The following is a 17,206-nucleotide window of genomic DNA, read 5'->3' as shown; positions in this document are numbered from 1 at the left end:
CACTGTTTTCCAAAGTGGCTGTACCAACTTGCATTCCCACCAACAGTGTAAGAGGGTTCCCCTTTCTCCACAACCCCTCCAACATTTGTTGTTTCTTTCCCTGTCCATTTTTGCCATTCTAACTGGCGTAAGGTGGTATCTCAGTTTTGATTTGGATTTCCCTGATGGCTATGATGAACATTTTTTCATGTGTCTGTTAGCCATTTGTATGTCTTCTTCAGAGAAGTGTCTTTTCATATCTTCTGCCCACTTTTTGACTTGATTATTTGTTTTTTGGGTGTTGAATTTGAGAAGTTCTTTATAGATCTTGGGTACCAGCCCTTTATCTGTCGTCATTTGCAAATATCTTCTCCCATTCTGTGGGTTGCCTCCTTGTTTTGTTGACTGTTTCCTTTGCTGTGCAGAAGCTTTTTATCTTGATGAATATGAGAGGATATCTTGAGTGTTGTAATATAAAGAAAGTATTAAGATAATATTTTATAAAAAGGTACCAGTACTTTGTTATTGACTAGAATGCCTTCTTAACCTGATAACACTAATTCTAAGGAAACATTTGTGGGTTTGTGGGCACCTGGGTGGCTCAGTTGGTTAAGCGACTGCTTTCGGCTCAGGTCATGATCCTGGAGTCCCTGGATCGAGTCCCGCATCGGGCTCCCTGCTGAGCAGGGAGCCTGCTTCTCCCTCTGACCCTCCCCCCTCTCATGTGCTCTCTCTCTCTCATTCTCTCTGTCTCAAATAAATAAATAAAATCTTTAAAAAAAAAAAACATTTGTGGGTTTGTTTGTTTATTTATTTATTAGTTTTGTGAGAGTGTGAGAGCGAGCGGGGTGGGGAGGGGCAGAGGGAAAGAAAGAATCTCAAGCTGGCTCCACTCCCCAGTGCTGAGCCCGACTTAAGCCGAAATCAAGATTCGGACACTTAACTGACTGAGTCACCCAGGCATCCCTGTGCAATTTATTTTTAACATTGAAATATAAATACATTTTTGGGGAGATTTTTAAACTCTTAAAACTGAAGTTGGGTCATTATTACCCTTAAAAAAAAAACAACTTTATAATCTTGTTAACTATCCTGCTGACATATACATTCTAGATATAAACTGTTTTGAATGTAAATTCTTGTTAATGATCAGGACTTGAGCTGGATAGTGATTTATGGTTTTTTAGATTGGGGACCTTTAAAGTTTGATAGGATGATTACGTCCATACTATTAGTGTCTGGATCATTAAGAGTAGTATGGGCAGGGCCATCACGTGTAGGTTTTGCAGGCTGTGCAGTGTGCAACAACACTGCATGTTGGGGGATGTATTCACATCATAGATTTGTATATTATGACAGTTTTTCAGCAGATGGCAGTAAAGTGCCTTGTAACAAAATCAGCATATTATGTCAAATTTCTGGCAGATGGAAGTAAAGAATCTTGAGGAAGGAGCATTTTTTTCTTCCTCATTTGCACAATGATACTAAGTGGGCTAGTGGGGAGATTCAGTCTTTGTGCAGATTATTAGAGCTGTAACCTAACAATCCTAATAATAATTGAATAATATTTAAATGACATTATAAGCATTTTGTATGTCCTAGGTGCTAATGAAAATGCTCTTGGAAAATCTAAGAGGGGCTTTATCAATGACATTATTAATTAGATTTCATATGTTATTAAGTTACCTTTTATCATTACTGATATTATTTATATGGAGAATTTAATCTTCCACCGGTCTAGTCAGGCTTAATATATAAATACATTTGCTTCAGTTGTCTATACAATTTTCTTTAAATAATTTTGTAGAAATTATTATTCAGTAAATCTGTCTAGGTAGCTAGCACTTAAAACCTGGTGCCCACTACTAAAGGGAATGTTATGTATGGCTCGAATCTTTTTTTAATATTTGTCTTTAATAGAAAAGTATACTAATATATAATCTTTCCTTGTTTAGTGTTTTACTTTTCTCACTTCAAAACTCATTTTTAGCAGAGTTCACCACGCTGTCTTGTAATTGCTAAATAAGAGTGTAACAAATATTTTGTATGATGAATAGATGAATAGTGTCCTTTGATTATATTTTAACCTGCATGTCAGAACTTGTTTTTAATTAGGTACATGATAATTTGCACAGTACAGAGTTTATAAGGTATAGAACACAGTTACAAGATAGAACACTGCAAAAATGATAGTATCTGAAAACAATATTTAACAGTTTTGACTTTTCTCCTAGTAAAGCTCAGGCTTCCACTGATAAGTTTAACAGGGTTTATGCTGTGGTGAATACTTAGCTATTCTGAATTATGATTCAAGGTCAGAAGGTATAAAACACCTGTCAGAAAATGTACTTTTCACCTGAATTATATTGTTGATTATTTTGACCACATAAAAATTATCTTAATTTTTTAGTCAGCCATTCTGTATTAAGGTATTCAATATAAATAATGTATTTGTAAATGTTTTCCGATTGAATCTTTTAAAAAATTTCCAATGCTACATATGACTGAAATTGGAACATGAAATCAATCTTTGCAGTGTCATCGAACAAAATGTGGAACTAAGAGAGGTGACTCTTCACGACCGTTTAATCTTCTGGAAAACCGTAGAACAGCAAATGGCATCCATTAGGTATACAAAAATAGGTGCAAAAAAATGCGACAAAGTGTTTTATGTGGTCAAGAGTTAACTTCAGTATAGTTATTTATATTGTTTACTATATAAAACCACAAACTGGGTTTTTTTTTTCTGTTTTGGTTTTTCTATTAGAGTATATAATAAATAAATCATGGAGACATTGAATTATTAGAGGTAATTCCCTCATTCTCTGAGCCTTCCTGAGAAAATGCATTTTGTTTTGTAAGCTTTCATAAGAAAGTCTGCTCTACCATTTAGGATGTCTTAGTAACTAAAGGTGAAAATTGAGCACAAGACTCCTAGAGAAAGAAAGTTGGGATATTGGCTAATAAAGAACATTATTTAAATTGTGTTGTTAAATGTTCATGAGAACAAAATCCATAAAGGTAAAGGAGACCTTACCCAGTGGGAACTGTCTAATTGGCTGAAGAAAAGTTATCAGGGAAGGTCACAAATATTAGTCCTATGCACAATGTGATATAACTGTCATCTTTCCTCTTAATATTCTTGGATATGTATTTCAAAAAAACACTCTGGCTACTTTGAGAAGAATGGTTGAAGGGAATAAAAACTAGAGGCCAAGCAGCCAAATGGGAGGCTGTTAGAGCAATCCAGGTGAGAGATGACAATGACTTTGGGATTGTAGTAGTGGGGATGGAAAAAAAAAAAATAAGCGCCTAAGGGAGTCTTAGGAAGACGTATTAGTAAGACTTCATGATTGCTTTGAAAAAGTGAGAGAATCAAAGGTTACTCCTAGGATTGTGGCCTTAAGCATCTGGATGTTTTTACTAAACTGTGGAACTTTGTAGGAGGACCAGGTTCTTTTAGTTTGTTTGGGTATAGGGAGAGGCTGTGTGCCTCTACCTGTGGGACCTCAAATGGAGATGTCAAGTAAGCATTTGGATAAGTAAGTCTGGTGCTTAGAAGGTTAGACCTGGAAACAGAAGATCCAGCATATAGATGATAATTGAAACAAGAATTTCCTAGGGAGCACATGTTGAATGGGAAGAGAATGGAATCCTCCAGGATGGAATCCTGGTGAACTCCAACATTTAGCTTTTGCATAGATAGGGGGTGCCTGGGTGGCTCAGTTGGTTAAGCAACTGACTCCTGAGTTCAGCTCAGGTCATGATCCCAGGATTGTGAGATCAAGCCCCACGTCTGGCTCCATGCTCAGCATGGAGTCTGAGAGTCTCTCTCTCCCTCTGCCCCTTCCCCTGCTCACGTGCACTGTCTCTCTCAAAATAAACGATTGAAGTAGCTGTGGCAGAATTGGAAAGGAAACCAGGGTCTTTAGGAAATAGCCAATTTCATTCAGAGTTCACTTTTTCTAACTTCTCAGTATATTCTGCTTCAATATCATTTTAATTTCCATTCCAATTTTTCCAGGGCTCTGCACTGTCCAAAACCATTGCTATTTACTAGCCACATGTGACTGTTTAAATTTAGATTAAAATTGAATAAAGATTTGACTTAGAGGCACCTGGGTGGCTCAGTCCATTAAGTGGCTGCCTTCGCATGATCCCAGGGTGCTGGGATCAAGCCCCACATGGGGCTCCTTGCTCAGCAGGGAGCCTGCTGCTCCCCCTGCCTGTGCTTGCTCTCTCCCTCTCTCTCTGTCAAATAAATAAAATCTTTAAAAAAAAAAAAGATTTAACTTTAATTCCTTAGTCACCATAGTCAACATAGGAAGTTCTCAACAACCATAAGTGGTTGCTGACTACTATATTAGTGCGAATACAGAATATGTCTGTCCTCACAGAAAATTCTGTTGACAGTGATTCTTGTCTATAACCACTCTTTCTGCATAGTTTTCAGCCCTGAAGCTTATAGATAAAAGCTTATAGGTAGATTATACCAATTGCTTGTTCTTAAGATTGGGCCTGTGTACAATATTCTCTCCCCAAAGAATTGGGTGGAGGGTGCCAGATAAGGAATGTTAGGAGCAACTCTTCATGGTCTTTCCAATAATCTTAGATGATTGTTTATAGTCTTGTTAAATTTGATTCCCTTATATCTTGTCTCTAGAAATGTCACCTAAAGATTTAACTTGTTTTCCTTCATTTAAAAAAGTTATTGTTCTTTTCCATATTCTAATTAGTCAACCTGTTTATGGTGGTTTTTCTCCATATGCTATTTAACTCTTTCTAGTTAATCTTCTGGAATAGATTAGACTTTAGATAACTGGCCAAATTTATACATTTTTTATAGAGATTTTATTTGAGAGCACAAGTGGGGTGGGGAGGGGCAGAGGGAGAAGGAGAAGCAGGGAGCCTGATGCGGAGCTCAATCCCAGGACCCTGGGATCATGACCTGAGCCGAAGGCAGATGATTAACCGACTGAGCCACCCAGGCGCCCCTATACATTTTTTCTTTTTTAAACTCATCTTTGATCAAGACTGGCTTGCCTAGTCTAGCTAAAAAACTAGATTTTCATGGTCTTAAACCTGCTTGCAAAAATCAAGCCCAGGAAGAGAATGTATTTGGGAGGGGCACAATTTTAAAATGTATACCAAAAGATTCTGACTTGAAAAGAATACCATTATAAAATACAAAAATACTTAGATTAAATTTAAGTGATTAGATTATTGGTTCTTTAATGGCTTCTGTAGATTGATGCAATGAAACTCATTCATTTATTTTTATTTCAATTTTAGGTAGTTAACAGTGTAATACTGGTTTCTGGGGTACAATTCAGTGATTCATCACTTACAACACCCAGTGCTCATCATAACAAGTGCCCTCCTTAATACCCATCACTCATCTAGCCCATCCCCCACCCACCTCCCTCCATCAACCCCCAGTTGACAACTCTATCGTTAAGAGTCTCTTACGGCTTGTTTCTCTCTCTCCTTTATCCCCCCTTCCCATATGTTTGCCTTTTTCTTTATTAAATTCCACATGTGAGTGAGATCATATGGGATTTATCTTTCTCTGATTGACTTATTTCACTTAGCATAATACACTCTTAACTCCATCCAAGTCATTGCAAATGGCAAGATTTCAATTTTTTGATGGCTGAGTAATATTCCATTATACATATCCATTCATCAGTTGATGGACATTTGGCTTCTCTCGATAGTTTGGCTATTGTTGATAATGCTGCTATAAATATCAGGGTGCATGTATCCCTTCGAATATGCATTTTTCGCATACTTTGGACTAATACCTAGTAGTACAATTGCTGGATCATAGGGTAGTTCTATTCTTAACTTTTTGAGGAAACTCCATACTGTTTTCCAGAGTGGCTGCACCAGTTTGCATTCTCACAAACAGAGCAATGAAACTGTCAACTCTTAAACTATTGTTTTTAACTGAGATCTTTAAAAACTGGGTAATAATTTCTCCTTTAAATTGTAAGTGCAACAGTGCCTAATGAGAGAATATATATATTATAAATATTACCTTCAAAATTAGGCATTGTGAATGTCCAAATCTTTTAAAATATTTCACTTTATTGAATAACTATGTGGTTACTAAAATTTCCTTCCTTTGGGAAGAATCTGAATGCTTGGATTTTTTTTTTTATTGCTAACTTTGAAAATTAGAAAACCTAATTTTAATGTAATTTATGGGAGGGAGTTTTAATGCTCACTATTTAAGCATCTAAATGGCCATATTTCTTATGATAGAAGTAGCACTCAGAATGCTTGGAGTTAGCCTTTTAATTTCTAAAGTGTGAAGATATATGCTATATGTTTATGTGAGTACATCTATATGAATATGAAAAGAGTAAAAGCATAATGATGAAAAAAAATGAAGTCAACTTTGTTTTAAGTTGGGTGGCCAATTTTGTTTGGGTCATGTTTTGCTGAATTTTATTAAAGATTCCATGCATTTTTTTTTAAAGATTTTATTCATTTATTTGACAGAGACAGAGAGAGGGAACACAGCAGGGGGACTGGTAGAGGGAGAAGCAGGCTCCTCACAGAGCAGGGAGCCCAATGTGGGACTCGATCCCAGGACCCTGGGATCATGACCTGAGCCAAAGGCAGACGCTTAACAACTGAGCCACCCAGGCACTCCAATTCCATGTATTTTAACTAGCACTTTCCTGGTGCAAAACAATGATCTTGTCAAACACATATTACAGACAGAAATTTTCACCATTGAGGAGGTCACAATGTAATGGATTTCACACCTATTTGAGTAATCTACTTTAAAAAATTAGGAATTGCTGATTTCATTCAATTTTTCTAACCTCCAAAGCACCTCCCGTTCCTGCTTAATAAAGGCATCCTGAGGCAATTGAGAGCATTGATTGCCATTTAAAAAGTACCGATAGACTTTGGTTTATAGAGAATAAAATATTAAATGAAGAGTTATGGATGATCCTGGGTTTGGAATGATTACCATTTTCTTCTAAAATGTTTGGTGACTTATTTTTTCCTTCTGTGAACATCAGCATAGATGCAAGTAATCTACACATTTTAGCCTTCGATGTCAACTTCAGAAGAACACCATACAGTCAAGAATTCTCTAACCCCTAATTTATTCAGATTGCAGATGAAAACTAAAAAAATTTTTCTAGTTTTCGTACAGTGATAACCTATTGTTACCTTCCCCAGGGCATAACACATTCATTTAGTGTTATTGTAGTTGAGATATCTGAGTATCTGGGTTTATTTTTTTCATTCTATATACATATACCCATACACACTCTTCGTAGAGAATATATTTCTCCCACTTTTTTTAAAGCACATTGGAATACCATGTAGCATACCAGCTTTAAAAAAAATACATGATTCTAAAATATACAGGCTGGGTGGCTCAGTCTGTTAAGCGTCTGCCTTTGGCTCAGGTCATGATCCCAGGGTCCTGGGACTGGACCCCGTGACGGGCTTCTTGCTCAGCAGGGAGCCTGCTTCTCTTTCTGTCTGCTGCTCCCCCGGCTTGTGCTTGCTCTCTCTCTCTCTCTCTCTCTGACAAATAAATAAAATCTTTTAAAAAAATAAAATACACAAACTTTTCTACCAAGGAAACTCTTTAAAGCAAGTTCTAGGTTCAACAAGAGTTTGCTTGTACCTAAGTGCTTTGGCAGTTATTATATAACTTTTCTCCACAATATATTATTATTTGTCCAAGACTGAATTTTAAAATAATTTAGATTACTAGAATTCCACTGAGGATTGTTAAGGTATTTTGAACCTTTAAAAACTTGACAACCTTGGTAATCCTTTTTTCCACTTAATTGGTTTTGGTTATAACCGTTGAGGTTTTTTTTTTTAAGGATCATTTGTATATTTTAAGTAATTTCATTTTTCCCTTGCTGTTCCTTTGACTTTTATGTAAATCTGGCTTCATTATATTCAAGATGAGGGAATAGCCAGGGTAATTGAATGAGTTATACACTGATGCAGTATCATGTCAACATTGAAATTAGAGCCTGAGTCTTCTGACTCCTTCATATTCCTATTACTTCACTGTAGCCTCCCCATCTGAATCACATCATGTATACTGCCAGGGGTGAAATCAGCTAACTAGGTGAAAGCCAGATTAAACAACACTTTTCCTCCATTAAGAATCTACTAAAACCATGTGTTATGACAACCATAAATTTGAACAATTTAGATTGAGTTCCACACTTTTTTCCTTTGCATCCTTTTAAACCAAATGCAAGGTATAAGCTAGAAGCAAAGTGTTTGACTTAAGTCTACAATGTATAATTTATATTATCAACTGCTATTTTTGTGTGGGTGGGTAATTTTTCATGTTGATTATAGGTGGAAATATTTGCTAATAAAATTTTTGTTTTGGGTAAAGTCAAGGATCAATGACTTTAGGTTTGGGGGTTCAAAGAAATTACATGGACCATCCCTGTCTTTCAGGTAAAATAAGACATTTTAAGATAATCAAATCCAAAGACTTGTTAAGTCAACTAGCTAATAAGTAGTATAGTGGTACTGGGGACTACCTCTACTAGTTCAATGTTCTTTTGATTTTATCATGTTGATTTTGTAATATTGTATGATTCACTGTGAATGCATTTTCTTTTCTAAAGTTGTAGCTTTGGGAGAGAGATGTTTGGAGCTGTTTGAGTAGTAATTTAAAAAGGGGGCCTCCTGGCTAGCCATCCTGATCAGTTTAAATGAATCCAAGGGAATAATGGAGTGGCAAGTCTTGCAACCAGATTGCATTTACTTCCAAGCCCGTAGAAACCAAGTGGCCTGTAAGGTATAAATCCAAATTAAAGTTCTCATAGTTGCCTTTTGAGACATAGCTGACAGAGAATTCTGCATCCAAGTTCATTTGTTTTTTATATCCAAAACTTAGGTATGAAGAAATGGTGTATATTCATTAAGCAAATATTTGAGCACTCAGAAACATGCCAGGCACCTGTCTAGGTGTAGGATATATTGGTGAACAAAACAGACCATAGTAAATGAAATTTACATTCTAGTGAGGCAAGGCCAATAGTAAGCAGTAAGTAAATTTTGTAGTCTATTCAAGGTTGATAAATGTTATTAAAAAGCAAAAACTTCCAGTATCTGGTCCAGCATGTAAGGAGCTTGGAAGTTGTCAGTCTGTCCTAACAATAAAGACAGCTAAACAAACTGAAAATCAACAATTCTTCTTAGATTTATAGGAGAATTGGAAGTCACAGGGCAACTGGCGCTCCTCAAATTGGAGAAATGGTTGGATATGGAGAATCACAATTACCAGAACAGATACCCAGAGCAGATACCCATAAGCATAAACCTTTATGGAAACCAGTGTTGGGTTAGGAAAACTTAAACTGTAATGCATGAATTGCTGATGGCTCAGTGTGGACAAGTCTGAGAGTTAAAAAATCCTAGCAGCCCAGTCTAAAGGGGGCCCCCACACTTTTTATTTAAAGTTTTTACCTCCAGAAGCCCTAGCAGGTTCTTACAGTGAAGATTGGAGAATAATTTCCTCATCTGTCCAGCATGGGGAGGGGAAAGTGAGCCCTTTTGAAATATACTGAGAGCATTTCTGTTCTTAACAAGCCCTGCCCTTAAGAGAAACTATTTTACCAGAGATTAACCTGCTGAGGTTTTATCAGAGCCTAACTGACCTGGGGGAAGAGAAACACCCAACTACAGGCTCCTCTAGCTTTTCATGTAGGGGAATAGAAATATCCAAGTGTAGCCTTCCTATTCCACTGAAATGGTGGGGGTGGGGGAGGAGAGGACCAAGAAGTATTTATTTCCTTGTCATAACCCAGGACCACAGGCTCACTAAAAGACCTACTCAGGATTATGGGACACTTTCCTTCCCCCAACATCTTAGCACCACATCACCAAGACCTATTTGCATTAGTTCCTTTTACCCAATACATTATGTTTGGCTTTCAACAAAAGGTTGCAAGGCATATTAAAAGCAAAAAAACCCACAACATTTTGAAGAAACAGAGCCAACATCAGAACCAGACTCAGAAATCACAGGAGTTTTTGAACTGTCAGACAAGGAATTTAAAATGCTAATGGCTCAAATGGAAAAAGTGGACAACATGCAGAAATGGAGTAATGTAAGCAGAGAGATGGAAATCCTAAAAATGAATTTTAAAATGCTAGAAATAAAAACTAATAGAAATGAAGAATGCCTTTGATGGGCTAATTAGCAGATGACACAGTTGAAGAAGGAATCAGTGAACTTGAAGGTCAGTAGAAAATATCTAAATGAAAAACAAGGAGAAAAACTACAAAAAGTACCTAAGAACTACGAGGCACCTACAAAAGATATGATACATATTAATGGGAATACTAGAAGAAGAAGAATACTTGAACAATAATGATGGAGAATTTCCCAAATTTAATGTCAGACATCAAACTACAGATCGAGGGAGCTCAGAGAACATCAAGCAGAATAAATGCCCTCAAATCTATACCTATGCATATCATATTCAAATGACAGAAAAGTCAAAGATAAAAAAATCTTGAAAGAAACCAGAAGGTAAAAACATCTTACCCATGGAGGAGCAAGAAGAATTACATCAGACCTGTTTTTGAAACCATGCAAGAAGAGAGTGAAGTATTTTAAGTTTTGGAGCAGGGGAGCCCCTGCCAACCTAGAGTTCTGTACCTTGTGAAATTATTCTTCCAAAGGAGAACTACTTTGTCACACTAAAATTTAAGGAATTTGTCACCAGTAAACCTGCTTTACCAGAATTGCTTAAAGAAGTTCTTAAGAGAGGGAAGGGAAATGATATAGGTAGAAATTTAATCTACATAAAGGAAGAGCATTAAAGAAGAATTAATGAAGGTAAAATAAAATCATCTTTCTTATTAATTGGTCTAAAGATAACAGTTTGTTCCAAATAATAGCAACAATGTATTTGGTGATTATAGATTATGGATAAGTGAAATGAAAGACATCAGTGTTGTAAGAGATGGGGGGATGAATTGAAAATACTCTGTTATAAAGTGCTTTACCAATGAGGTGACGTGTGATTTGAAAGTGGACTTAGATTAGTTGTAAATGTATATTGTAAACTCTAAGGCAACCACTAACAACAAAAAAATTACACTTGATATGCTAAGAGAAGAGATAAAATGGAAGAAATCCTACAAAATGCTCAATTTAGACACAGAAGACAAAAGTGGAAGACAAAACAAGGGCAATGAACAGAAGTTTGATATTAACCCAACTATATCAATAATCACTTGAAGCATCAATGGTCTAAATACACCAATTAAAGTGTCACAGTAGACACATATTAAAAGCAAAAGGATGGAGAAAGATATACCATGCTAACACTAATCAAAGTTAGAGTAGCTATATTAATTTCAGACAAAGCAAACTTCAGAGCAAGGAGAATTATCAGTAATAAGACATAAAAATGTGTAAGTGCTTAACAATAACATCAAAATATGTGAGGCAAAAACTGATCTAACTTACAAGGAGAAATAGATCAATCCACTATTATAGTTGGAAACTTCAATACCCCTCTATCTCTAATGGACAGATTCAGCTGTCAGAAAATCAGAGCATATTTGAACTCAATAGCATCGATCAAATGGATGTAATTGACATCTATAGACTACTTCACCCAACAGCAGAATGCACATTTTTCTCAAGCTCACATGGACCAGTCATCAAAATAGACTACCTTATGGGCCATAAAATACACCTAAACAAATTTAAAAGAAAGATTACAAATATCTTCTCAGACCGCAGTGGGAATTAAGCTACAAATCAATAACAAAGATAGCTAGAAAATCTGAAAATACTGCACATTAAATACATTTCTAAGTATTGAAAGTACTTTTAATAAAAACTTTAAAATATTTTGAACAAAATAAAATGAAAATAGAACATCAAAATTTGTGGGTTATAGTAAAAGCAGTGCCTGGAGGGAAATGTATAGCATTGAATGCATGTATTAGAGAAAAGATCTAAAATCAATCTAGCTTTCAACTTACGAAAATAGGGGGAAAGCAGACCAAATTAAATCCAAAGTAGGTAGAAGAAAAGAAATAAAAAAAAATTAGAGCATAAATCAGTGAAATAAAAAGCAGGAACTCAATAAAAAAAAAATCAAAAAACCAAAAGCTAGTTTGAAAAGATCAGTAAAATTGAGAAGACTCTAGCTAGGCTAACTAGAAAAAGAAGACACAAATTAGAAATAGCAGAAATAAAAAACAGGCAATTACCATAGTGTCCATGGATATTAAAAGGATAATAAAGGAATATTATGAACAATTTTATGGCCACAAATTTGATAACCTAGATAAAATACACCAATTCCTCAAAAGACACAATCTGCCAAAACTCACACAGGAAATAGTCTGAACAGGCCTTATTCTAGTAAAGAAATTGAACCACTAATTAATAACCTTCCAAAATAGAAAGTGCCAGGGCCAAATATTTTCACTGGTGAATTCTACCAAACATCTAAGGAAGATTTGATACCAATTCTCTACAATCTCTTCCAAAAGATAGGAGCAGAGGGAATACTCAATGTCATTCTATGAGGCCACCATCCCCTTAATACCAAAACCAGACAAAGGCATTACAAGAAAACTGCAGACCAATATCTCTCACAAACATTGATGCAAAAATCCTCAGCAAAATATTAGCAATTTGAATCCAAAAATGTATAAAAAGAACTATACACCATGACCAAGTGGAATTTATTCCAGATATGCAAGGTCATTTTAATTTTCCAAAATGAATATCATCCATCATATTAACAGATTAAAGAAGAATTACATGATCGGGACGCCTGAGTGGCTCAGTCGGTTAAGCGTCTGCCTTCGGCTCAGGTCATGATCTCAGGGTCTTGGGATCGAGTCCTGCATCGGGCTCCCTGCTCACCAGGGAGTCTGCTTCTCCCTCTCCCTCTGTCTCTTCCCCCTGCTCATGCTCTCTCTCTCAAATAAATGAATAAAATCTTAAAAAAAAAATTACATGATCATGTAAGTTGTGGAAAAAGCATTTGACAAAACAACATCCATTTATGAAATATCTCAGCAAACTAGGAATAGAGGGTAAGTTCCTCAACTTGATAAAGAACCTTAAAAAAACAAACCCTACAGCTAACAGCATACTAAATAGAAACCAGAAGCTTTTCTATTAAGAACAGAAAGCAAAGATGTCTCTTTTCATTTCTTTCTTTTTCAAACATACTAGAAGTCCTAGCTAATGCAATAAAAGAAGATAAGGAAATAAGTCATACAGACTGGGAAGGAAGAAATAAGACTGTCTTTGTAGATGACATGATCATCTATGTAAAAAATCCAAAAGAATTGACAAACACTCCTAAATAATAAGTGATTATAGTAAGGTTGCAAGATTCAAGGTTCATATACAAAAGTCAATTGCTTTCCTATATACTAGCTATATATAGTATATACTATGCTATATACTAGCAAAGAATAGGAATTTGAAATTAAAAATAATACCATTGAACATTAGCATCCAAACAATGAAATGCTTTGGTATAAATCTAACAAAATATGTATGAGATCTACATGATGAAAAATACAAATCTTTGATGAGAGAAGCCAATAGCTAAATAAAATGGAGAGCGATTCTATGTTCACTGGTAGGAAATCAATCAACAGTCAAGATGTTAGTTCTTCCTCAACTTGATCTATAGATTCAACATAATCCCAAACAAAATTCTAGAAAATTTTGTGGATCTTGACAAACTGATTCTAAAATCTGTAAGGAAAGGCAAAAGACTCAGAATCCCTGACACAATATTGAAGGAGAAAGACAAAGTTGAGGACTAATGCTACCTAATTTCAAGACTTAAATAATGCTGCAGTAATCAAGATAGTGTGGAATTAGTGAAAGAATGGACAGGTCAATAGAACAGAGTAGAGGCCTCAGAAATAGACCCACACAAATACAGTCAACTGATCTTTGATAAAGGAGCAAAGACAATGCAATGGAGAAAGGGTAGTCTTTTCAACAAATTGTGTTGGAGCAACTAGATATCCACACGCAAAAAAAAAAAAAAAAAAAGAATCCAGAACTTAAACCTTCTACAAAATTTAACTCAAAATGAACCATATACCTAAATGTAAAATACAAAACTATAAAACACATAGACAATAATACAGGAGATAGTTTAGATGATCTTGGATCTGATGTTAACCTTTTAGGTATAATACTGAAGTCATGATCTATGAAATAAGTAGAGTCTCATTAAAATTTAAAAATTTTGTTCTGTGAAATACACTGGCAAAAGAATGAGAAGATAAGCCATGACTGGGAGAAAATACTTGCAGAAGACTTATTTGATAAAGGACTTATAAAAATTTTTACAAAGAACTCTTAGAATTCAACCTTAAAAAAACCCAACCCAGGGGCGCCCGGGTGGCTCAGTTGTTTAAGCGACTGCCTTCGGCTCAGGTCATGATCCTGGAGTCCCGGGATTGAGTCCCGCATCGGGCTCCCTGCTCAGCGGGGAGTCTGCCTCTCGCTCTGACTCTCCCCCTCTCATGCTCTCTCTCTATCACTATCTCTCTCAATAAATAAATAAAAATCTTAAAAAAAAAAAAAACCCAACCCAAAGGAAAAAAAATGGTCAAGAGATCTGAACATATCTCACCTAAGAAGATAAACAGATGGTAAATAAATATATGAAGAGATGCTCAACATCATACGTCATTAGGGAATTGAAAATATAAAACAACGAGATATCACTGTATTCCTATTAGAATAGCTAGAGTCCAAAACCCTGATAACAAACGTGAGAATGTGGAGCAATAGGAACTGTCACTCACTAATGGTAGGAATGCAAAATGGTACAGACAATTTGGAAGACAGTTTGGCAGTTTCTTACAAAACTAGACATATACTTGCAATCATGCTCCTAGGTATTTACCAAATGAGTTGAAAACATGGCCACACAAAAACCCGCGCTCAGATATTTGTGAGAGTTTATCCATAATTGCCAAAACTTGGAAGCAACTAAGATGCCCTCCAGTAGGGAAATGGGTAAATTGTGGTACTTCTAGACAATGAAATATCCTGTTCTAAAGATAAGCTCTCAAGGCATGAAAAGACATGAAAGACATGGAGGAACCCTAAATGCATATTATTAAGTGAAAAAGCCAATCTGAGCAGGTTATATACTGTATGATTCCAACTGTATCACATTCTGGAAAGGCAAAACTATTGAGACAGTAAAAAAAATCAGTGGTTGCCAAGGGCTTTGTGGGGCTGATTAGAAGGAGCATGGGATTTTTAGGACAGTGAAACTATTCTGTATGATACTATATCAGGGGATACATGTTCTTATACATTTGTATCCATAGAATATACAACCAAGAGTGAACCCTAGTATAAACTGTGGACTTTGGTGATAATGTCATGTCCATGTTAGTTCATCAGTTGTAACAAATGTGCCATTGTAGTACAGTATACTGATGTTTGGAAAGGCTGTGTGTGTGTGTGTGTGTGTGGGTAGGTAGGGAAGTGTATATATGGGAACTCTATTTTCCACTCAATTTCGTGAACCTAAAACTGCTCTAAAAAAAATAAAGTAAAAAAAAAGGTGGAGGATGGGAAGAGGACAGAGAGTACACAAATTACAAATGAGATTCGTAGTGTTGCATCTAGTTGTAGTTTGGTGATTTGCATTGCTGTATAGCATTTCATCCTGGGAATATACCACAATTTATTTAACCATTCTACCACTGATAGATATTAAAACTGTTTCTGGTTTTGAGTTTCTATGAATATTTTTCAATGTGTCTTTTAATAAACATATATGCATGTCTGTTGACTAAGAATGAAATTATTATAGAATATACTTATGTTCAGCTTTAATAGAAACTGTTGAACAATTTTCCAAAGTGGTTGAATTAATTTACGTATCTACCAGTAAATGTATAAGAATTCCAATAGCTCCACATTTTGTCTGACCCTTAGTATTATTTTTTTCATTTTAGCCATTCTGGTATGTGTCTAGTTAGCCTCTCAAATTTTGAGACACCATTTTTTCTCAGAAACTCTTGAGTTGTTACCTCTTCTGGTGTTAAATCGATTCCTGTGCTTTCTCCAAGAAATGATGGCAGTACTCTGATGCCCCAAGTGGTAAAAAGCAGCCTCGAAGTATCATTTCTTTATGATTTTGCACTGTTTTACTCCTGGCTGTAGAGGTGACTCATAAGCCCCAGCATGTACTTCTTGTGTGGCTCTCCGTTCCCCTTGATAACATGCTAACATTCCCAGATACTGCGTATTGAATCCTACCATGCTAGTAGTTAGCATGGTCAGTCCCTCTTTAGCACATTAAAAAAAGTCATTTCATTTTGCAATCAATATTGTCAAAATCATGCCACTTTTAAAAGTTTATTTTGTTTGGATAATGTCTGTTAAAAGCTTTTTAATTGCCTTCACCAAAATGTAATCTTAAAATGGTATTTCTGCATTTCTCTAGTCTGACTTTCCTATTTTAAAATGTTCGCTTCTTTTCCTCGCAAGTAACATTCTTCTGACTCATTACATTCTAATGTTGAGAAAAACAAGAAATAAGTATTTGGAAATTTGAAAAAAATATTGTAAAAATAGAAATATAGTGAAGTCTCATCATCAACTAGGGAGGATATTGAGGTGTTCGTGGAAAAGACATTAGAGTTTGTCCAAGTTGGTCTGGCAAATCTTGTGTTGCTTCCACTATTTTCTTTCAGATCTCTGGATTACCTAGATTAATGTTATCTGAGATTTATTGGAAGCACATTTTCTAGCCTGGGTCTCAATGCATAGCTGCCTAGACATTCCAGTATGGTTCTCCACTGCTCGTGAATAGGGCTCCGTAGCATAATGGACTCTGTGCTAAGATCCATGCTAAGGTATGTGAGGATTCTTTCTCAGACTCTTCTAGAGTTTTAGAAAACAGTATCCGTAAACATGCATCATTACCAAGCTATCTTTCATAAAACATCTTTTTGAGGGGAGGTCTCTTTCTCCTTTGTGGCCTCTCTTGTGCAGCTGATAACCTTTACTTCCCATCCTGTTTACCACTTATGTAGAAGAGAGTAGGAAATAATTAGCAATATTAGTAATGAGACATATCATTAATTAGCCATTCGTATATGGTAGGCAGTATTATTAAGCACTTAATAGGCATCATCTCATCTAATTCCTACCACAGGAAACAAGTCCTATTATTCC

Source organism: Leptonychotes weddellii, chromosome 6, assembly GCF_054177405.1.
Source record: "Leptonychotes weddellii isolate Sample4059 chromosome 6, ASM5417740v2, whole genome shotgun sequence".
NCBI lineage: Eukaryota > Metazoa > Chordata > Mammalia > Carnivora > Phocidae > Leptonychotes > Leptonychotes weddellii.
The sequence above is the reverse complement of the archived record's forward strand: the minus strand, read 5'-3'. Positions refer to the sequence as shown.